A 22,870-nucleotide genomic window follows, 5' to 3' on the forward strand; every position below is an offset into this window, starting at 1 on the left:
TGTATCCCATATTGTAAGGTGATATTTGAGCACTGGCATTGTAAGCCTTTGTGACTGTGTAAATCACTAGACAGGAGAGAGACGAAATGCTGGTCTCCAGCAGAGGCTATGTCCTGCCCCAAAAGGAAGGTCCATCAACATCAGATAGATGAGAGTGGAACATTAAAAAGAACAAAAGACTTTGCTGTTTACTTTCCCCCCATGCAGATGTGTCTTGCAAGTGGATCCTTCCCATCAGCTGAGTTTGCCGCTCAGAGCACATGGGGGGAAGGGAATAAAACCTCCTAACAAGGAGATACTGCTTGGACTCTGGGGGGCAAGGTTTTCTAGGCATAAGCAAGGGATCACCAGCTACTTAGCTACGCACATTCACCCTTAGTATTAGTTTCAGTACAATCTGACTTGCCCATTGATGATCTTTTGCCTCCCAAATTTTCCAGCACTGTAAAATCTTCCTCTCCACTCCAAAACATTGTCTGTCTGAAACTATCAACATACTAGAAGAAACACTTTGCTGCTATTTGCCTGTTTTGTAAGTCAGCCTCCCTCCCTCACCTCCACTTGAGGAACATCATCATCATCAGCAAAACAACAGAAGTAAAGAGTAAAAGTTAGATGTAGAAACGACAGTAGCAAAAATAATAGTACCCCTCCCCCAGCATTTATCCACTCTCCTCTTTCATTCAAACAATCCCCTTCCCTCCCTCACTATAATCCCGAGCTTCACACCTTGACCTCTGCAGACTCCACCCCCACTAACAACAAGTTTTTGTAACTTTAAAATATGTATATGAAAAAGGACAAGGAACTAACATGCCATGTACTAGCATCACTCTCCACCAATGGTTACAATGCCATGTTCCTGCCCAGCCTCTGATCACTTGCTTGTATGTTGTATCCCATTCCTCTATCCTTGGTCTGATTTTGCCTTCTAGGCTATAAGTTCTTCGGGTCAGGAACAAGCTGTGTGTGTGTGCGCACACATCCATGTCCACACTATGCCCAGCACAATGGGTCTCTGCCTCTGATTGGGCCAGGGTATTACCACAATATAAATATTAAATAATACTAAGATTAAGTACAATCATTCGATATGAAAGTTACACAAATAAATTGCGTTGTACTGTAATTTAAGATACGTCTCTATTGCCAAGAAAGCTCAGCTATTTAGCGATGTGAAGGGCAGGGACAGGAAGTGGCTCAATGAAGACTGGTTTGCTTGACCTGAAATGTATCGGGGTAAAGGGGAAAACTAAAAGTTATGTGCAAACTCATTTGCTCCAATACAAATTTCTTTAAACTACTTGACATTTCAGTACAGCTCGGAAGTCAAACTAATATGAAGTCAGTCTGATACAATGTATTATCCTCAGTGTCCCACAAAGAAACTAGAGAGATACTGGGAACAGAGTAATTGGGCAGGCAAATGCAGCAGCCCTTATGTATTCAGCAGTAGCTCACACCCATGAAAACTCAACTCACTGAGATGGCATCTTGGCGAGGGCACTGGCCTTATTCCCCAAGTATCTCAAAGGGCCATGGAAACTTTAAGTGTCAGCTCTGCAGTTTTCAAACACTGGTAGACGTGGCCTCAGTGTCAAGTTTTATCTGAGGAATGGCACTTAACAATGCAGCCCCCGCGGGGGGGACGGGAAGGAACAGCCTTCTGGCCCAGTGGGGCCATTCTGACCAACGCTTCCCTTTTTCGCATTGATGAATTCAGGGACATGTTATCAACTGTGTTTTTTCTTCTTCGTTTTACAATAAAAAAAGTTATTTATGTTAAGCAGAAATGTACAAGAAAAATTTCCCTTTTATTGTCCCAACAAGTGAAACCATTCCTTTATGTGCTTTAACTTGCAAAGAATTCACTTGTACTGAAGTACGTGTGAAAAATCATCCAAACTCTAGATTATAACCAGACTTACTCTGAAGTAAATGTTTAAATCTGAAACTAAGATCAGTAAGATGGGAATATTTAGAGACCCTCCCAGATCAGTCCTAATACACTTACTCCTGTATGAAACCTGGGTTTTATTGTCCTCTGTGGCACATTAGCCATGGCTATCTCTTTAAATAGGCCTTAAACTTCCTGTCTCCTTTTTACGCATTACAGTAAAATGTACAAGAACAATCACATAAAGGAACGCATAAAAAGCTTATTACTTCAGCAGACTAATAACCTTCCTGAAGCATTAATAAACCCTCCCTCTAAATCTAAAGCAGGGCTGTTATCATGGCAACGGAATGAAAGAGGCACTTTATCCATACATTTTCTGTCTCCCAAGCACATGGAAGGCAGCCAGGTAGCAGATGGCTTGTGTGGACAATTACCTTCATTTTGCAGCAGCATGTTTAAATAAAACAAACTCTGTCCTCTTCATTACCAATTTTCAGAATCACTGCTCACATATTGCTCAGAAAACAGCATGAGAAAGGTACTTTAGACAGATAGAAGAGAGTACTTTAGAATGTATTTCTGGCATCCTGACAGCAATATACAGTATAAGGTCTGTGTATTTAAAAAAAAAATACCTCCCCCTCCAAAAAACCCCCAACAATGTTCTATTTTGGGCCTTTGTTGGCACTGGCTTCTTTAGAACAACACAGCTGTCTAATCAACTGTTGGAGTGAAAAGAGCAGACAGCATCGATAGGATTATTAGAAAGTATATTGTCTGTCACACTGAGAGGTTTGTATTTAATTGTGCAGAATCACATAATTAAATTAGATACACAAAAATACATTTCAATAACACTTGGGTTGTGACACAGGGAATCTGAAAGGAAGGGCTGCTCCTGCGACCCTCACTTGTGGTGTGGAGCAAAGACCCGCCGAGGAGGCAGGCAGCAGAGTAGTGTGCATGAAGGACTCAGCAGCAGCCTTACTGGAAAACTTCTTTTTAAATTCTAGTATAAATTAAAACCAGCTAATATGGTTTTAAAAATGTGGTTCCCACCCCCCCTGCCACTCTCACCCCCCACCTTGGTCTCTTACAGAGAGTCTGCACACTAAATTACAGGCCAGAGCAAATTATTAAGGAAGAGTTATAGTCTAACCCCCCTGAAAAGGCGGGTGGGGATTCGTGGTAACGCTCACACAAACTTCACCATAATGATTAACTTCTGTGTAACAAAAACTGCTGACTTGCCATAAATAAAGGAGTGTGTTCTGTGATCTTCAAAGTTGAGCTCTCACTTTGATAGAGTCCCAGTCTGACATCCCAAGGGCAGGCCTACCAGTGCAAACGGCTAGTTTCTATGACACACAGACCCATGAGGATTGGAAGGGACCCTCTGTGGAATGTGCAGTTAATTCCTCAGCACTGGTTAGGTTGATTTCACTCTTCCTAAACCACTGACAGACGGACATCTAGTCTAAGCCTTGAGTATCTCCACTCCTTTCCTGAGCACCTTATTCTATTGCCCAGCTGCTGTTATAATTCACTTTTCGATTTACTACTCTGAAACATTAATATCACTTATTCAAACCAGGGATAATCCCAGGCAATTTTCAGACAGAAAATGAACATTTAAGTATAGTACACACGTCAAACCTGGCAAGCCGATCAAGAGGGAACTGACCTCCATTCTAGGGTGGAAGAGGACAGCAATTATGGAACATTTCTGAGAGTTTGCAACAGACAAAAAATAACCTGCACATTTTCTTGTGTTTTCCCCCCCAGGTTAGGGAGGATGAGATATTTAACAGGACCATGCAGACTGTTTGCAGAATTAAACACCATGTCTTCTGAAGGGAGAAGAGTAACTGGAAAACCATTTTCAGTAAACTCTAGACTAGAAAAGGGAAAAGAGAACAGAAAGCTCAGCATTGCCATACTATAGTGATTCTTCTGCTAGTCACACACAGTGATCGCTTTTAGAAAATCAGCATTTGTCAGCAGTTACCATATAGTGGCATCTGAGAGTCATCACCGCTTTTCTTTATCCTCAGAATAGGAAATAGCTGTGCTAGCTGTTGGAAAATTCTTACTTTTTAATTATCAGAGGGGGAGCCGTGTTAGTCTGGATCTGTAAAAAGCAACAGAGAGTCCTCTGGCACCTTTAAGACTAACAGATGTATTGGAGCATAAGCTTTTGTGGGTGAATGTCCGCTTCGTCAGACGCATGCATCCGATGAAGTGGGCATTCACCCACGAAAGCTTATGCTCCAATACATCTGCTAGTCTTAAAGGTGCCACAGGACTCTCTGTTGCTTTTTACTTTTTAATGACAACCATCGTAGAGCTTAAGTCCTCCTTCCTTGTTGTCCACATTGGACTTTCTCTAGACACCTGCTGCTCTGATTTTGTTCAGTAGCTCAGCTGCAGATTTGAAATCCCCAAAGAAATGGGTCTGTATCTACCCACAACATTGCTGGATATAAGACAGCTATGTCAACCCTTTCATCCATAAAGTGTTGTTTGTTTTCATTCCTTTCTTTCCCCCTGGCTGTAGGAGGGAGAGCTGGGATCAGGAAACAATCAAATCTTGGTTACCACATAGACTGTCTTTTTCTCTAGCTTCATATCATTTTTGCTTTCATCCATCCTTTCCACAGTTATAGGGTGTGTGCTGCCCCCCTTCAGCTGGGCCTCTCGTGGGGGTGCAGGAACAGCAGCCAATATATAACATTGCTCTCTCCCCCAATATCTAGGATTTCCTCATAAATCCCGCTGGGTTTGCTCTCTTATTTGCAGAGGTTCCCAGGGCTCTTACAATTTTAATTCCCATAAGGTTCCCCAGCTGACTTCTATTACACAAGACTGAAAGCCATTGTTATCTTTCAAAATTATCTTGGTTTTGTTTCCAGGCTTCTCGGTTGACATCTCCCTTTAACTTGTTAACGATCTAATGTTGGAAAGTTTTCCACTTTGTTTCCCAAAGTGAGCAATGCCTTTCTGTTAACCATTTTATTATGGAGCAGACCCAAAGAAGCCCTTTCAGCCTTTGTGTTATAGCATCTGTCCTGGGTGGGGGTCTGAGAAGGGTCCTGTTGTAACGCCTGAATACTGGATGCATGTAAACAGATAGCTAGATCAAGCCCTAATACAGGAGGTTACTCATCTTCCTAGTGCATACTTGGAAATGGGAGGACCTAATCATGTGACAGACATTGACCTATGAATATTTGCATGTTATATTTTGTCATTAAATAACTAGATTGTGCTCTTGTCATAATGCATTAGCACAAGGGTGCAGAGTTAAGGTTGTGCATGCAATTTAATTTGGTCATTTCCTAATTTATGAGTAACTCAGCTATAAACAATGTTTTCTTAACACGGGTGATTTGAAAAATTGAATTTCCTAGGTTTGTTTGTATTTTTTAAACAATAAAAGCTTTCTACAGACAGAAAATCAAAATGGGGAAGAGTTTACAAGTAAGTAGGCACAAAATCTACCAAAAGAATCAGAACATCTGAATGTATTAAAAGAGGGAAAACTTTGAGGGAAAGCTTCTATTTCACAGGAAGGACACATGTCAGAAAAGATTTAACATTGAAACTGTAATATCTGTTTGTTATTCTCAAAGAAGATGGTTTTCTACAATACAGGGAACTGATGGGCAGGATCCCGTGGGAGGCTAATATGAGGGGGAAAGGAGTCCAGGAGAGCTGGCTGTATTTAAAGAAGCCTTATTGAGGGCGCAGGAACAAACCATCCTGATGTGCAGAAAGAACAGCAAATATGGCAGGCGACCAGCTTGGCTTCACAGAGAAATCTTCGGTGAGTTCAAACACAAAAAGGAAGCTTACAAGAAGCGGAAACTTGGACAGATGACTAGGGAGGAGTATAAAAATATTGCTAGAGTATGCAGGGCTGTGATCAGGAAGGCCAAAGCACAATTGGAGTTGCAGCTAGCAAGGAATGTGAAGGGTAACAAGAAGGGTTTCTACAGGTATGTCAGCAACAACAAAAAAAAGCCAGGGAAAGTGTGGGCCCCTTACTGAATGGGGGAGGCAACTTAGTGACAGATGATGTGGAAAAAGCTGAAGTACTCAATGCTTTTTTTGCCTCGGTCTTCACAGACAAGATCAGTTCCCAGACTGCTGCACTGGGCAACACAGTATGGGGAGGAGGCGAGCAGCCCTCAGTGGTGAAAGAACAGGTTCAGGACTATTTAGAAAAGCTGGACATGCACAAGTCCAATGGGCTGGATGTAATGCATCCGAGGGTGCTGAGGGAGTTGGCTGATGTGATTGCACAGCCATTGGCCATGATCTTTAAAACTCGTGGCGATCTGGGGAGGACGATTTGAAGAAGGCAAATATAGTGCCCAGCTTTAAAAAAGGGAAAAAGGAGAATCCGGGGAACTACAGACCGGTCAGCCTCACTTCTGTCCCTGGAAAAATCATGGAGCAGGTCCTCAAGGAATCCATTTTGAAGCACTTGGAGGAGAGGAAGGTGATCAGGAACAGTCAACATGGATTCACCAAGGGCAAGTCATGTCTTATCAACCTGATTGCCTTCTATGAGGAGATAACTGGCTCTGTGGATGAGGGGAAAGCAGTGGATGTTTTATTCCTTGACTTTAGCAAAGCTTTTGATACTGTCTCCCACAGTATTCTTGCCTGCAAGTTTAAAAAGTATGGATTGGATGAATGGACTGTAAGGTGGATAGAAAGCTGGCTAGATCGTCAGGCTCAACTGGTAGTGATCAACGGCTCGATGTCTAGTTGGCAGCCGATATCAAGCGGAGTGTCCTAGTGCTGGTTTTGTTCAACATCTTCATCACTGATCTGGATGATGGGATTAATTGCACCCTCAGCAAGTTCATGGATGACACTAAACTGGGGGAGAGGTAGATTCACTGGAGGGTAGGATAGGGTCAAGAGTGACCTAGACAAATTGGAGGATTGGGCCAAAAGAAATCTGATGAGGTTCAACAAGGACAAGTGCAGAGTCCTGCACCTAGGACGGAAGAATCCCATGCACCGCTACAGGCTGGGGACCGAGTGGCTAAGTGGCAGTTCTGCAGAAAAGGACCTGGGGATTACAGTGGACCAGAAGCTGGATATGAGTCAACAGTGTGCCCTTGTTGCCAAGAAGGCTAATGGCATATTGGGCTGCATTAGTAGGAGCATCGCCAGCAGATCAAGGGAAGTGATTATTCCCCGCCATTCGGCACTGGTGAGGCCACATCTGGAGTACTGTGTCCAGTTTTGCGCTGTCCCCCCAACTCACTACAGAAAGGACGTGGACAAATTGGAGAGAGTCCAGCAGAGGGCAACGAAAATGATTAGGGGGCTGGGGCACATGACTTATGAGGAGAGGCTGAGGGAACTGGGTTTATTTAGTCTGCAGAAGAGAAGAATGAGAGGGGATTTGATAGCAGCCTTCAACTACCTGAAAGGGGGTTCCAAAGAGGATGGAGCTCAGTTGTTCTCAGTGGTACCAGATGGTAGAACAAGGAGCAATGGTCTCAAGTTGCAATGGGGGAGGTCTAGGTTGGATACTAGGAAACACTATTTCATTAGGAGGGTGGTGAAGCACTGGAATGGGTCACCTAGGGAGGTGGTGGAATCTCCTTCCTTAGAGGTTTTTAAGGTCAGGCTTGACAAAGCCCTGGCTGGGATGATTTAGTTGGGGATTGGTCCTGCTTTGAGCAGGGGATTGGACTAGATGACCTCCTGAGGTCTCTTCCAATGATCTTCTATGATTCTATGACTCTCAATAGGGATCTGCAAAGGCAATTTCACACAGGAGAAAGGAAGGTTAATTATCTGTAACAGGAATTTTCTGAATATAGCACCTCTTCTGATCTTCATGAGCATCCCCCGTCTAGCGAGCCATGAAGCGTAAGCCCGAGAGTGAGGCTCCTCTGATGAAGGAGAATTTGTCCGTAGTTCTAATTCCAAGTTGAGCCCTTGAGTATTTACAGAAGCACATGAAGGGAAAGTATGTGGACTATTCCTCCAGGACACTTACGTGGAGTGGCTTTGAAAATGACTACAGATTAGGTCAGACCATTTAGTTTACTAGAATGTTAAGTAAGGAAGCTAAAGATGCTGCTTCAAAATCCATGAAAAGAGAAAATAGTGAATTAGATTCACAGGAGTGGTTGAATAATATCCTAAATGTATGTATTATCTAAATAAAAGGATACACTACCTATAGGGACAAACTCATCCTTGGTGTAAATCCATGAATGTAGTGTCCAAGAGGGAGAGGGGATTGGTCAAAAGAGGACTCAAGATTTAGGCACAGTGAAGGTTTGCTGATCCCTAAACATGTGGCTAAGGAGCTTGAATTTGTTGGGAAAAGGGAGAGGAAGCCAATGAACAGAGAACGTGAGCGAGGATTGAAGACTCCGGAAAATATTTAAATTCTTTATGGCTTCCGTCATGTCCTGGAACATTTTTTATGCAGTTCTAAAGGATACTTTGGCCTGCACTTGGGAAGCTCTGTGCTGGTGCAGTGACAGTGCCAAAGCAGGTGCTGCTGTAGTTTAGGTTGGTGCCAGAATAATAAAGTACAGTGCTGTTACCATGTCAATGGCTGAAGCTGGCACGATTAAGACAGAAATATGTACTGCAGCCACACATGTGTGTTGCCGTGATGGCCCTCAACTTAAGTTTGGGGGCCAGCAGTAGCACAGAACACATAAAAGCCAAAGCCAAATGCTCCTTTGGTGGTGCAGGAGCCAAAATCTGCCTGGGGCTTGAAGAAATAACGTATTATTCAAAGAAGAGCTCCCCGCATGCTTCTAAAACGGATACTGCTGACAAATCCTAGAAGGCCTTTCAGAAGTTGCATTAGGGAGGGTACCGTGACTCTCTTTCTCACTTGATATGAGCCAAAAAGAAAGGTCTGGCTGCCTAGTCCAAGAAGTTAAAGAAGGAAATAGTCAGGAAATGTGAATCCTTCTTTAACTAGTCATCCTAAAGCAAATCTAACATCAGTCTTTTAACCCTATCTTTTCTGGCTCTAAATAAAATCTTGGGTCACCAAAGCAAGGGAAAAAACTAGTATGGGGAACAGAATACTTGGTACATCACCAATCCAGATCAGGAAAGTCAAAACCACTGGTGAAACAGTCATATTGTTTCTATTCAGCCCCAAATGCAGGAGAAATTCCCTTGAAACAAAGCCATTCGTCAGTTGATTAAGAACACACATGGACGTTTTCCTAGAAAAGTTGATAGAGCTATGGTGATACATGTTGTGAATGTTCCCAAGACAGTCTTGGGTGACGTCAACATTCATGCTGACAGTGTCCCTCTGTCACTCAGGGGCAAACTTCCAAGTACCTTTTACATCTTTGGTTTCTCTCAGATAAACTGTGGACCTACACACACAGCTAGTTATGCTCTGGACCTGATCTTCAGATTGGGCACTGATGCAGAATGCAAAAATATTATTCCCCTGTTAGACAGTCTTAGAGATGCAGCTCACTTTGGTATATTATCAGACTAAACTGCACTTGCATAAACCCTGCTTTGAGATGGTGCATCATGTCTATACTATGGGTCTGGATAGAGTGTGTGCATGGGTGTGGGGAAACAGAGAACAAACTGAGGTGAGGGAAGTAATCCTGGGTGACACCATCCACCTCAAAGAGATATAAATTTACAATACAGTTAGCAGCAGAGCAGTTTATGCTCAAATGGATTATTGTGCTATTTTAGACCAAATCTAGGTAATTCTGCTACACATAATGTGCTCTAGCAAGATGTGCCGGGACCCGCTAGAAAAGGAGAGCACATATGAGGAAATGAGGTGGAAAGAGGGAGAGCACCTTGCAAGGGAAAGAGCCAAAAGAGAGCAATACACTCTGCATAGCAGATGACAAAACTAGCCCCAAATGGCTGCCATGTGCTAGCAACCCTTTTCCCAGTGAAATGGATTTCATGAGATGTCAAGTAATGCCATGCTGACATTACCTTATCACTATTAATAAGGGCCATGTGCCATATAAACCAGTGCTAGATCCAGGTATCATTCATGTGGCTTTGATTAGTCCCCCATGCTTGCATAATGACTGGAAGAAAAGTGTTATGGAGACATACACAAATGCACTTAGTATTGATTGCTCTGCAAGTACAGTAATAATAATACCACAGACTAACATAACATAATAATAGATACAGACTAACACGGCTACCCCCTGATACTTGATACCATGCAAGGCACTAAATTTAGCCATATGGAGTTGAAATCCATCAACCTCAACAAAAAACTTGCACAGATACAGACAGACATCATCTTCCTCTCCAAATGCAAACAGATGGACATCATACCAAATGGTGTAAAAATGAAGGTAAAAAATCCATTGTAATCAACATACTACACTGACTATGGTGAGAGACTGTGCCACACACTCTCAAAGAAACTGAGGAACCACCTGATCAGCATCCTGTACAGCAGACAGGAGAAGATCAAGACTGAGCTCTCAGAACTGGAGACTGTCATACAATACCAACCTTCCACACAAACTTCCACGTGGCTGGACTTTACAAAAAAGAGACAAGCCATTTACAATGCACACTTCACTTCTCTACAGAGGAAAAAGGACAGTAAGCTATCTAAACTCCTACCTGCCACAGGGGGCTACAACAGTGGTACCCTCAACTCATCTAACAACATTGTCAATCTTTCCAACCACACACTTAGCCCAGCAGAAGAGTCTGTCCTATCTCGGGGACTCTCTTTCTGTCCCACCATCCCTACAAACACGATACAGTTCTGCGGTGATCTGGAAGCCTACTTTCGTCGTCTCCGACTCAAGGAATATTTTCAATGCACCACTGAACAGTGCACTGACCCACAGGAACCCTCCTACCAACACTACAAGAAGAAGAACTCTGCGTGGACTCCTCCTGACGGTCGAAATGACAGACTGGACCTCTACATAGAGTGCTTCCGCAGACGTGCACAGGCTGAAATTGTGGACAAACAACATCACTTGTCCCATAACCTCAGCCGTACGGAACGCAATGCCATCCACAGCCTAAGAAACAACTCTGACATTATCATCAAAGGGGCTGACAAAGGAGGTGCTGTAGTCATAATGAACAGGTCGGATTATGAACAGGAGGCTGCCAGGCAACTCTCCAAGACCACATTCTACAGGCCACTATCCTCTGATCCCATTGAGGAATACCAAAAGAAACTACACCATCTGCTCAAGAAATTCCCAGCTACAGTACGGGAACAAATCTACATGGACACACCCCCAGAACCCCGACCAGGGGTATTCTATCTGCTACCCAAGATCCATAAACCCGGAAACCCTGGACGCCCCATCTCCTCAGGCATTGGCACTCTTACAGCAGGATTATCTGGCTATTTGGACTCTCTCCTCAGACCCTACGCTACCTGCACTCCCAGCTATCTTCGAGACACCACCGACTTCCTGAGGAAACTACAATGCATTGGTGTTCTTCCTGAAAACACCATCCTGGCCACCATGGATGTAGAAGCACTTTACACCAATATTCCACATGAGGATGGACTACAAGCTGTCAGGAACAGTATCCCTGATGAGGCCACAGCACGCCTGGTGGCTGAGCTTTGTGACTTTGTCCTCACCCACAACCACTTCAGATTTGGGGACAACTTATACCTTCAAGTCAGTGGCACTGCTATGGGTACCCGCATGGCCCCACAGTATGCCAACATTTTTATGGCTGACTTAGAACAACGCTTCCTCAGCTCTCGTCCCCTAGTGCCCCTCCTCTACTTGCGCTACATTGATGACGTCTTCATCATATGGACCCACGGAAAGGAGGCCCTTGAAGAATTCCACCTGGACTTCAACAATTTCCACCCCACCATCAACCTCAGCCTGGACCAGTCCACACAAGAGATCCACTTCCTGGACACTACAGTGCAAATAAGTGATGGTCACATAAACACCACCCTATACCGGAAACCTACTGACTGCTATACGTACCTACATGCCTGCAGCTTCCATCCAAGACACATCACATGATCCATTGTCTACAGCCAAGCCCTAAGATACAACCAAATTTGCTCCAACCCCTCAGACAGAGACAAACACCTACAAGATCTTTATCAAGCATTCTTAAAACTACAATACCCACCTGGGGAAGTGAGGAAACAGATTGACAGAGCAAGACGGGTACCCAGAAATCACCTACTACAGGACAGGCCCAACAAGGACAATAACAGAACACCACTGGCCATCACATACAGCCCCCAGCTAAAACCTCTCCAGCGCATTATCTACGATCTACAACCTATCCTGGAAAATGATCCCTCACTCTCACAGACCTTGGGAGGCAGGCCAGTCCTCGCTTACAGACAACCCCCCAACCTGAAGCAAATACTCACCAGCAACTACACACCACACCACAGAAACACCAACCCCTGTAGCAAACCTTGTTGCCTACTCTGTCCCCATATCTACTCTGGCGACACCATCAGAGGACCCAACCACATCAGCCACACCATCAAGGGCTCATTCACCTGCACATCTACCAATGTTATATATGCCATCATGTGCCAGCAATGCCCCTCTGCCATGTACATTGGCCAAACCGGACAGTCCCTCCGCAAAAGAATAAATGGACACAAATCGGACATCAGGAATGGTAACATACAAAAGCCAGTAAGTGAACACTTCAATCTCCCTGGTCATTCTATTACAGATTTAAAAGTCACTATCATTGAACAAAAAAACTTCAGAAACAGACTTCAAAGAGAAACCGCAGAACTAAAATTCATTTGCAAATTTAACACCATTAATCTGGGCTTGAATAGGGACTGGGAGTGGCTGGCTCATTACAGAAGCAGCTTTTCCTCTCCTGGAATTGACACCTCCTCATCTATTATTGGGAGTGGACCACATCCACCCTGATTGAATTGGCCCTGTCAACACTGGTTCTCCACTTGCGAAGTAACTCTCTGCTCTCCCTGTGTCAGTATATAATGCCTGCATCTGTAACTTTCACTCTATGCATCCGAAGAAGTGAGGTTTTTACCCACGAAAGCTTATGCCCAAATAAATCTGTTAGTCTTTAAGGTGCCACCAGACTCCTTGTTGTTTTAATAATACCACCTAACTCACACAGGAAGTCTGCAGTGGAACAAGGAATGAATATGAATCTCCCAAGTCCTAGGCAAGTGCCCAAACCACTGGACCATCCTGTTAGCAGTATCACACAGCTCTATTTTATTGGATGTTTAAAAATGTGCTATGTGAATATGATGCTGGTGTAAGGTGCACAATTTCTAGTACTGAAGAAAGAAGTAATCTAATTAATCACAGAATAGGAACAGCTGCAGTGTAAGTTTCTTCCACACTAATGTGTGTCTACTTGCAGTGAGAAGCAACACTGTTCACTGGAACAAGCTCTGGATCAGAAGCCAGGGACTTTGGATTTCTAATTCCAGTTTTGTCATTAACTTGCTGTTTGGTCTTGAACATGTAACAATCTCTCACTCTCAGTCTTCCCAATCTCTGAAATGGACACAACAATATTTATTTACTTAACTCAGAGATGTTGTGAGGATTAATTTTATAAAGTGTTTTAAAGATTTTAAATGCTATAAAAGCATTACGTGTTACCATTATCTGTCCATGGCATATATAATGCAGCAGTGTTTAGTCACCATCCCAGCTAGGGAACAATAAAAGGAGCTCAAGCCCTCAGGGGATGAGTATGTAATGACTCACGCTCCCAGGGGATGAGTATGAATGACTCACGCTCCCAGGGGATGAGCATGCTTTGCCTACATCACTCCTGGCTGCTAGGTCAGACCTGCAACTTGACATTTATAATGAGCAATTCTATTGTTGAAGAGACAGTCCCTATGAGTGCAGGTTCTGCCTTTATACCTAATTCAATCTGTGGCCTCTGCTGAGATGGTCAACAAAGGGGGCTGTGATCGGCATTTCCATTAGATGGAACCACTAGGAACCAGGCTTATAGCAAATACCTTATAGATTCATAGATTCTAGGACTGGAAGGGACCTCGAGAGGTCATCGAGTCCAGTCCCCTGCCCTCATGGCAGGACCAAATACTGTCTAGACCATCCCGGACATTTATCTAACCTACTCTTAAAATCTCCAGAGATGGAGATTCCACAACCTCCCTAGGCAGTTTATTCCAGTGTTTAACCACCCTGACAGTTAGGAACTTTTTCCTAATGTCCAACCTAAACCTCCCTTGCTCCAGTTTAAGCCCATTGCTTCTTGTTCTATCCTTAGAGGCTAAGGTGAACAAGTTTTCTCCCTCCTCCTTATGACACCCTTTTAGATACCTGAAAACTGTTATCATGTCCCCTCTCAGTCTTCTCTTTTCCAAACTAAACAAACCCAATTCTTTCAGCCTTCCTTCATAGGTCATGTTCTCAAGACCTTTAATCATTCTTGTTGCTCTTCTCTGGACCCTCTCCAATTTCTCCACATCTTTCTTGAAATGCGGTGCCCAGAACTGGACACAATACTCCAGCTGAGGCCTAACCAGCGCAGAGTAGAGCGGAAGAATGACTTCTTGTGTTTTGCTCACAACACACCTGTTAATACATCCCAGAATCATGTTTGCTTTTTTTGCAACAGCATCACACTGTTGACTCATATTTAGCTTGTGGTCCACTATAACCCCTAGATCCCTTTCTGCCGTACTCCTTCCTAGAAAGTCTCTTCACATTCTGTATGTGTGAAACTGATTTTTCCTTCCTAAGTGGAGCACTTTGCATTTGTCTTTGTTAAACTTCATCCTGTTTACCTCAGACTATTTCTCCAATTTGTCCAGATCATTTTGAATTATGACCCTATCCTCCAAAGCAGTTGCAATCCCTCCCAGTTTGGTATCATCTGCAAACTTAATAAGCGTACTTTCTATGCCAATATCTAAGTCGTTGATGAAGATATTGAACAGAGCCGGTCCCAAAACAGACCCCTGCGGAACCCCACTTGTTATACCTTTCCAGCAGGATTGGGAACCATTAATAACTACTCTCTGAGTATGGTTATCCAGCCAGTTATGCACCCACCTTATAGTAGCCACATCTAAGTTGTATTTGCCTAGTTTATCGATAAGAATATCATGCAAGACCGTATCAAATGCCTTACTAAAGTATAGGTATACCACATCCACCACTTCTCCCTTATCCACAAGACTTGTTATCCTATCAAAGAAAGCTATCAGATTGGTTTGACATGATTTGTTCTTTACAAATCCATGCTGGCTATTCCCTATCACCTTACAACCTTCCAAGTGTTTGCAGATGATTTCCTTAATTACTTGCTCCATTATCTTCCCTGGCACAGAAGTTAAACTAACTGGTCTGTAGTTTCCTGGGTTGTTTTTATTTCCCTTTTTATAGATGGGCACTATGTTTGCCCTTTTCCAGTCTTCTGGAATCTCTCCTGTCTCCCATGATTTTCCAAAGATAATAGCTAGAGGTTCAGATACCTCCTCTATTAGCTCCTTGAGTATTCTAGGATGCATTTCATCAGGTCCTGGTGACTTGCAGGCATCTAACTTTTCTAAGTGATTTTTAACTTGTTCTTTTTTTTATTTTATCTTCTATACCTACCCCCTTCCCATTAGCATTCACTATGTTAGTCATTCCTTCAGACTTCTCGGTGAAGACAGAAACAAAGAAGTCATTAAGCATCTCTGCCATTTCCAAGTTTCCTGTTACTGTATCTCCCTCCTCACTGAGCAGTGGGCCTACCCTGTCCTTGGTCTTCCTCTTGCTTCTAATGTATTGATAAAAAGTCTTCTTGTTTCCCTTTATTCCCGTAGCCAGTTTGAGCTCATTTTGTGCCTTTGCCTTTCTAATCTTGCCCCTGCGTTCCTGTGTTGTTTGCCTATATTCATCCTTTGTAATCTGTCCTAGTTTCCATTTTTTATATGACTCCTTTTTATTTTTTAGATCATGCAAGATCTCGTGGTTAAGCCAAGGAGGTCTTTTGCCACATTTCCTATCTTTCCTACTCAGCGGAATAGCTTGCTTTTGGGCCCTTAATAGTGTCCCTTTGAAAAACTGCCAACTCTCCTCAGTTGTTTTTCCCGTTTTAAATAAATAAAAAATAAAATAAAATAAATTAATGGAGATATCCTATCTCCTAGAGCTGGAGGGGACCTTGCAAGGTCATTGAGTCCAGCCCTCTGCCTTCACTAGCAGGACCAAGTACTGATTTTTTTTGCCCCAGATCCCTAAGTGGCCCCCTCAAGGATTGAACTCACAACCCTGGGTTTAGCAGGCCAATGCTCAAACCACTGAGCTATCCCTCCCCCCAAAAGGTCATTGAGTCCAGCCCCCTGCCTTCACTAGCAGGGCCAAGTACTGATTTTTTTTTTGCCCCAGATCCCTAAGTGGCCCCCTCAAAGATTGAGCTCACAACTCTGGGTTTAGCAGGCCAATGCTCAAACCACTGAGCTATCCCTCCCCCCTTTTTTTGATTCCCATGGGACCTTACCTATCAGCTCTCTGAGCTTACCAAAATCCGCCTTCCTGAAATCCATTGTCTCTATTTTGCTGTATTCCCTTCTACCCTTCCTTAGAATTCTGAACTCTATGATTTCATGATCACTTTCACCCAAGCTGCCTTCTACTTTCAAATTCTCAACGAGTTCCTCCCTATTTGTTAAAATCAAGTCTAGAACAGCTTCCCCCCTAGTAGCTTTTTCAACCTTCTGAAATAAAAGTTGTCTGCAATGCAGTCCAAGAATTTGTTGGATAGTCTGTGCCCTGCTGTGTTATTTTCCCAACATATATCCGGATAGTTGAAGTCCCCCATCACCACCAAATCTTGGGCTTTGGATGATTTTGTTAGTAGTTTAAAAAAAGCCTCATCCACCTCTTCCACCTGGTTAGGTGGCCTGTAGTAGAGTCCTAGCATGACATCACCCTTGTTTTTTACCCCTTCTAGCCTAACCCAGAGACTCTCAACACTTCCGTCTCCTATGTCCATCTCCAGCTCAGTCCAAGTGTGTACATTTTTAATATATAAGGCAACACCACCTTCCTTTTTCCCCTGTCCATCCTTCCTGAGCAAGCTGTACCCATCCACACCAACATTCCAATCATGTGTATTATCCCACCAAGTTTCGGTGATGCCAACAATGTCATAGTTGTATTTATTTATTAGCACTTCTAGTTCTTCCTGCTTATTACCCATACTTCTCGCATTTGTATATAGGCATCTAAGATACTGATTTGATCTTGCCTTCTAGTTTTCTCTCTGCCATTATGGCCCACGCTCCCTCCTATTTCCGACCCATCTCCCAGATCTCCATGTTCCCCACTTATCTGTGGGCTTTGCTCACCTGTCCCCGTCGAACCTAATTTAAAGCCCTCCTCACTAGGTTAGCCAGTCTGTGTCCAAATAGGGTCTTGTTACAATTGACCTGGTCTGGTTTTGAATTGGTGACCTAGAAAGCTCCATATCCTATTTCCCACAGCCAGGCAGTGCATATTGCAGGAAATACAACGAATCTGAATCCTTAACTAATGGTGTTACACATTCAGATGTATAGAGGTAACAAAAACTGCTATTAATGGCAGAGAGGTGTAATCTGACCCAGAATGGCAGTAGTAGATTTAATTTAGAGCCAGGCTAGTGGAAGGACGTGTAGAGAACAAAATCCAACCACGGTAACAGGTGGGCGTACAAGAATTCTCTCTTACAAAAGTCACATTTTATGATGTAATTGTTGCAAAAAGCAATTGGCTAAATAACTGTTTAGATTGTGTGGTATCAATCTCCTTCACGTGACATCCACCCCTACAGAGGGTTCCATTGATGAATATCCATTACCTCATCATGGAGCAAGTCTTGTTTTATGCATGTGCCTATGACTACGAAGCACGTTGCCGGGGTGAGAGATGGAAACAGTATAAACTTTTTTTAAAAGTCCTCTTCTACCGTACCAACACACAGAGTGCATGAACAATAGCATGTACTGCTTCAGGGCTGCTATTTCTGTCAGCCAGAGGATTGATGCAGCTTATACAGAACCTTTTCAAACCAGCAGTTCCTCCCCCCACCCCTGCCCCGGCCAGATTATCGTAGGTATTTACTGTGGAAGTTTCAACTTACTACACATCCTGTAAGACCTGAAAGCCTGATACTTTTAGTGGAAGGGTGGGGATAGGAGACTGTGGTTTTTATTTTTATAACTTTTTTTTTTTTAAATGACCACGTTGTTAATGGCCATTTTGTTTTGGAAGTGAAAAGAGGGGAAATTTGTGAGTCTACCTGTCGAAGGGTTACAACAATTCTTTGTGATCCTTTTCACTGTATACACACTGAACAAGAGAGCAATAGCACCATAACATATAGAACAGGGGTCGGCAACCTTCGGCACGCGGCCCACCAGGGCAATCCGCTGGCGGGCCGCGAGACAGTTTGTTTACGTTGACTGTCCGCAGGCACGGCCCCCCGCAGCTCCCAATGGCCAGGGACATGCTGGCCACCGCTTCCTGCCGCTCCCATTGGCTGGAGATGGTGAACCGCAGCCACTGGGAGCTGCGAGGGGCCGTGCCTGCGGACAGTCAACGTGGCCCGCCAGTAGCTTACCCTGATGGGCCACGTGCCGAAGGTTGCCGACCCCGATATAGAAACATATAAAGCCCTTTTCCAAAGGCTCCTGCTGCTGTTATATGTTTTGAAATTATTAGCATCAAATTGGAATAATAAATAATATTTTTAGGGTAAAACAAGTCTCATAACTCATCACTTCTCTGATTATATGTGACCCTTCTAGCATGCCCAGCTCAGGACTCTCCCTAATCTGTCCATGATAAAACTATTGTACCACCATAACTTTGCACAGAGGTGAATTCTAGAGTGGAGGCTCTTGATCAGTTTCGATTCTAGCCCTGTTTTCACATACAATATGTACGTTTTTAAAAAATTCATTGGTTAGGATTAAAATTTCTATGCTGGGTCTTTCTGAAGGTGAATCTGTTTTGAAAATTTGAGCAACCCCTCCTGCTGTTTTTGAGTTCCGAAGATTAAAACCATTCTAGCCACACTTCTTTTGTACAGAGCTGTGTTAAAAATGACAGCAGCGTGAAAGCTGAAACTTGGCATTAGGCATAGTTCTCAGTGAGGGCAAGGTTTGAAAAACATGAATCTGAACAAAGTCATGCCTATTTCCAACTGCATTTGGAGTGTAAGCAGGACAAAATGTCATTAGGTAGAGAGGCACTTGATTCCGGAAAGACATGTGTGGAATCGCCACTTTGCATAAGGTTCTGAGCTGTGACTGCCACCCCTTAAAGGAATACAGCCAACTTAAAATCACACTTCTATCAGACAGTTTTTTACCTAGTTTTATGACAACCACCACCTAAGATTACTACAACTCAAAGCTATACGGAAAAATCACTCTCTCTCTCTTTTCAGTTTATTTTTTGCATTTGACAGCACTTGGAATATAGACCAGCGTTTCTCAAATGGGCGTCCGCGAGGGCACTCTAGATCCCTGCTGATTAACTCCACCCCCTTCCTCCCCTCCCAGCGCCTCCAGCAAGCCGGGGAATAGCTCTTCAGCGGGCGGCGTGCAGTAGGCGCTGGGATGGAGTGGGAGGAATGGGGACAGGGTGTGCTCATGGGAGGGGGTGGAATCATATCCAGGGCCACTAACCCCGCTTATCAACCCCTTCTCCTCCATCCCAGCGCCTCCAGCACGCCGGGGAACAGCTGTTCAGCGGCATGCAGGAGGTGCTGGGAAGGAGGGGGAGAAGCGGGGATGGGGTGCTCGGGGGCGGAAAGAGGTGGCGAAGAGGAGGGTGCAGGGAGGAGTGGGGGCGGGAAGAGGTGGGATGGGGGTGGAGATTTGGGGGAAGAGGTGGAGAGGGGGCAGGGCCTGGGGCTGAGCGGGGGTCTTGGGGGTCCACGAAAAATTTATCTTAAAATGGAGGTCCTCGGGTTGCTAAAGTTTGAGAACCGCTGATATAGACAATCACTCTTCCTGTTTGTAAGGGTAAGACATTGTGATTGTAAAACCAATGAAGTGTCTGAAACTAATTTAAACTCAGTAGCGTAGCTAGCGGGGTGCAGGGGAAGCAGCCGCTTCCCCTCACCCCTTTTCCCAAAAGCGGCGCCTTTCCAAGGGCGGCCGCCGGCCGGAGGAGCGAGGGGGAGCGCAGGCTGGCCGCCCGCAGCTCGGCCGGCAGCCATGGGGGGGCGGCGGGAGCGTGGCCGGAGGAGCAGGGGGGCGCAGCATGCGGCCCGGCCCCGCAGCCGGAGGAGCGAGGGGGGGGGCGCAGGCTGGTGAAGCGGGGGGGGGGGCAGCATGGTGGCCGGAGGAGCGGGGGGGTCAGTGGTGCAGCCAGAGGAGGAGCCAAGGGGGGGCTCCTTTTTTAGGTTTGCTCCCCCTCCTCTTAAAAGCTGGCTACGCCACTGTTTAAACTTATTTGCTGAAACTGACTAGATTTCAAGTTGATATGTCCCTTTAAGCTGGGTTCTCCCAATGCACCAACCCTTCTATTCTCCAGTATTGTGTTTATTTGAATACTTGGAATAAATGGCTGACAGTAAATTTACTGAAGTAGCAGAGAAGCCAATGTATGGCCCAGTGAGATCTACAAAAAGAACCAGAGCTGCCTTTCGCCTCTCCTCTTCCGTGTGAAGAAGTACCATGACCACCACTCTCTTCCTGAAAACTACTGGTCTCAGTAGACAATAGGATGCAGGGATCTCATTTAAGTGGCATTGATTGAAGCAGAGCAATGCATGATGGAACTTGTAGTTTTTTTCAGGCTGCACCATTGTATTAAGATGAGGGCAGCTGCAACCTGCTCCAGTTCCTGCAAATTAGGCATCGCATTCAGATTTATTTAATACAAATCACTAACGTAGCCTTTGGTTGGTCTAAGTTTGGTTACTGCTGTTTCAAATCCTTGTTGCCTCAGAAACCATAAATTCCAAAGCAGCGGGACTATCTAGTGAAGTAATGTGCTGTTAACACTTTAGTAAGAGCTCCCCCGGCCCAAACTTCCTCTCTGATAAACATGATATTCCAGGGTATGTGTACTGCAGACAGGAGGGAAGAACAACTGGGGAATCTCTTCATTTGTTTTCATATTCAAACTACAACGAGTTTCAATAACTGTAGTAGAAAGAGAGCCTGGAGCACTGGGCCTAGTGCAAGACCTGAGGCCTGAACCAGAGGTTGTAAACCAAAGTCAGGCAATGTATTAAACCAGACGATTACAAGTTCACTGCCCAGGACACTGCCCAGAGTTGTTGCTATATAGTAGGCATTAAATATTTATCCAGCTAGTACAAATACCACACTGGGTAGTACTATCAAGGTCTGCTAAACTAGGGAGAGCAGTAGGGTGACCAGGTGTCCGGTTTTTGACTGGAACACCCAGTCGAAAAGGGATCCTGGTGGCTCTGGTCATCTCCGCTGATTGGGCTGTTGACTGTCCTATTGGTGGCGCTGCACAGCGGGGCTGGCAGGCTCCCTGCTAGCCTCTGCGCCACACAGCTCCTGGGAAGCAGCCGGCATGTCCCCACTCCGGCTCCTATGCATATGGGGAAGCCAGGGGGCTCTGGTAAGTGTGGCCAATGGGAGCCGCAGGGGCGGCGCCTACAGACAGGGCAGCGCGCAGAGTCACCTGGCCGTGCCTCTGCGTAGAAGCCAGAGGCGGGACATGTCGCTGCTTCTGGGACCTGCTTAAGGTAAGTGCTGCCCAGAGCCTGCACCCCTGCCCCCCTCCCACACCCCAACCCCCTGCCCCAGCCCTGATCCGCCTCCCGCCCTCTGAACCCCTCGGTCCCAGCCCAGAGCACCCTCCTGCACCCCAAACCCCTCATCCCCAGCCCCACCCCAGAGCCCGCACCCCGAACCAGAGCCCTCCCCCTCTCCCTCCCCCAACCCTCTGTCCCAGCCCTGATCCCCCTCCCGTACTCCGAACCCCTTGGTCCCAGCCAGGAGCACCCTCCTACACCCCAACTCCCTCATCCCCAGCCCCACTCCAGAGTCTGCACCCCCAGCCAGAACCCTCCTGCACCCCATCCCCCTGAGCCAGCCTGGTGAAAATGAGCGAGTGAGGGTGGGGAGAGTGAGCGACAGAGGGAGGGGGGATGGAGTGAGCAGGGGCCTCGGAGAAGGGGCGAGGCAGGGGTGAGGCAAGGGCATTCAGTTTCAGTAGAAAGTTGGCAACCCTAGAGAGCACCCCCCCCCACAAGCCAACTAAAACAATAACCAGGAAGGAGGCAGCGGCACTGGGAAAACAAATGTTAATTATGCTACACTTCCATGGAAATGTTTATTCCTGAAAATTATCCTGAGTATGATGACAATATATGGCAATGTTTGGCTTTCGCAATTTGACAGGGGAGAGGAGTACAGACCTTATCTAGGTGTCTTGGGGTTCTTCTTCCCCCAGGAAATATTCTGTACTTACCTGTTGTTTGGTGTAATCTGGTCCATTCCTAAAAGTCACAAGTTGTTTTGCAGAGGTATTTTTATGAACCCCCGGATAAATCTTCTCTGAATGGGATGATTTAGCCCAGGGGTTCTCAGACTTTTGTACTGGTGACCCCTTTCTCACAGCAAGCCTCTGAGTGCGACCCCCCTTATACACTAAAAACACTTTTTAACATATTGAACACCATTATAAATGCTGAAGGCAAAGCGGGGTTTACGGTGGAGGCTGATAGCTCGTGACCCCCATGTAATAACCTCAAGACCCCCTGAGGGGTCCCGACCCCCAGTTTGAGAACCCCTGATTTAGCCGCATCTAGAGAGGAGCGAACTCCAGCACAAGGAGGGAAATCACCACAATCGTCCCTTCAATTTGGGGAAGAAATTTTAATATGGGGCTCCCAGGAGCCACCAAGGGTCAGTTCCAGCACATTTCTGATGTAGCGTGACTCAGAGGCTTCATCGATAGAAGCTGTATACATAGGTACATCTTCTTACCAGAA

At 45.2% G+C, this 22,870-nt stretch overlaps 1 protein-coding gene across 1 annotated transcript in view; it reads right to left on the minus strand.

The window, feature by feature from the left end:
- The window catches only part of DTNB (dystrobrevin beta), a 346,393-nt gene that overhangs the window by 16,485 nt on the left and 307,038 nt on the right, over nucleotides 1–22,870 (minus strand). The gene's annotated exons all lie outside the window — the stretch shown is intronic.

This window comes from Emys orbicularis, chromosome 3, assembly GCF_028017835.1.
Source record: "Emys orbicularis isolate rEmyOrb1 chromosome 3, rEmyOrb1.hap1, whole genome shotgun sequence".
NCBI lineage: Eukaryota > Metazoa > Chordata > Testudines > Emydidae > Emys > Emys orbicularis.